General features: G+C 34.4%; 1 protein-coding gene across 3 annotated transcripts in view; it reads right to left on the bottom strand.

Annotated features, from left to right (window-relative positions):
* Positions 1 to 1,140: 1,140 nt before the first annotated feature.
* The window catches only part of FGF14 (fibroblast growth factor 14), a 675,796-nt gene continuing 675,478 nt past the window's right edge, over positions 1,141 to 1,458 (bottom strand). For all 3 annotated transcript variants that reach the window (XM_074387467.1, XM_003928230.4, XM_074387468.1), the window contains exon 5: positions 1,141 to 1,458. This exon is cut by the window's right edge and continues 1,745 nt beyond it. The gene's annotated coding sequence lies outside the window, so the exon portion shown is untranslated.

The following is a 1,458-nucleotide window of genomic DNA, read 5'->3' as shown; positions in this document are numbered from 1 at the left end:
TGGACATATGCACATGGAGGTACAAAACACACAGTCTTTAAATACAAATGAATTCCATCAGATTTACTATACGGAACATCAGTAGTGACAGATTGCACTTACTTAATAACAGCAAACTTAATTTCTGAGGGAAAAAAGTGGTGAAGTCTTATCCCAAACAAATAGCAAGAGAGGTATCAACAAAGAGCTAAAATTTTCTTTGGCATGGTAAAGGGGAAAATTGAGTTTACCAACTTATTTACATGACATTTCTATATATTGGTGGGTGATGCAATGCCATTTTGTTACATAAAGTTGTTTGATGTTGTTTAATATGCCTTCATATAGTTTATTCAATATGTTGTATTTGTGAATACAACAAATGATATTAAACACAAAAACTGTACAATGCAGACAAACTCTTTGTATGCAAATTAGCAATACATACCAACAGTTCTTGATACACAGGTACCTAGGACATGCAGTTCATCAGTGCTGCCCTCTTCCCATGCAACAGGTGAGACCAGACACAAAGTAAATGACCTAACTGAATTACAAATAACAAGGACCCCTCTGCAATATGTCTAAACATATATTAGAAGAAAGTATTTGACATCCTTCATAGGGATAAATGCCCTTATAGACACCCCGTATATAAAACACAACAGAGGTACACATTTACATAAATCTCAGTCATTTACAAAAATAAATCTTGTCTTAATTTAAAACAATAAACAGACTTGCAGGGGAAAAAGAAACCAGCATGTAGGGCTGATTATCAATAACAGATGGCGTCGTTTGCTGTGTGCGTGCGTGCGTGTGTGTGTGCGTGTGTGTGTGTGTGTGAGTGAGAGAGAGAGAGAGATGCTGTAAGTAGTGTCTATTAAGCCCATTTGATTGGATTACAAGTTAAAAAGTACCCATAGTTTGCCACATATTATGGGGTATATGTTTTCTGAAAATAATTGGTTAATAGAATTTATCTAATATATTTTAACTGATCCTTCAAAATGACATAACACCCAATCAGACATGACCAAAGGACTAATTTTCTTCGTATTTGTAATTTAGCATCATTGACAATAAATCTACTCAAACGTTCTGCTAACTTTTTATTTATTCAAGTAGAATCCAATATGAAAATGAAATAAGCATAAACAGTTAAATTTATACTAAACCTTTAATCAGCTAAGCAGGCCAGAATTTTTTAATGCTGGGCAAGGGCTGTCATGAAGATTTATGAAAGCAGTGACAAAATAATTTCCCAATAAATACAGTGCAGATGGGGAAAATGACAACCGGGCCATCCTCCCAGAGAGAAAGAATAACAAGAGGCCAGTACATTGATCCCACATATAATTTTCAATAAATGAGGTTCAGTTTGGTCTCAATGAACTCTTCTGAGAAGAAAACATTGAATTTTATTAGGTGTACACAGAGTTAACAAATAGATTCCCAAACAGTTTAGTGTGAAACATT

The sequence above is a fragment of the Saimiri boliviensis genome, chromosome 16 (assembly GCF_048565385.1).
Source record: "Saimiri boliviensis isolate mSaiBol1 chromosome 16, mSaiBol1.pri, whole genome shotgun sequence".
NCBI classification, from domain to species: domain Eukaryota; kingdom Metazoa; phylum Chordata; class Mammalia; order Primates; family Cebidae; genus Saimiri; species Saimiri boliviensis.
Note: the sequence above shows the minus strand (reverse complement) of the source record. Positions and strands in the feature narration are given on the sequence as shown.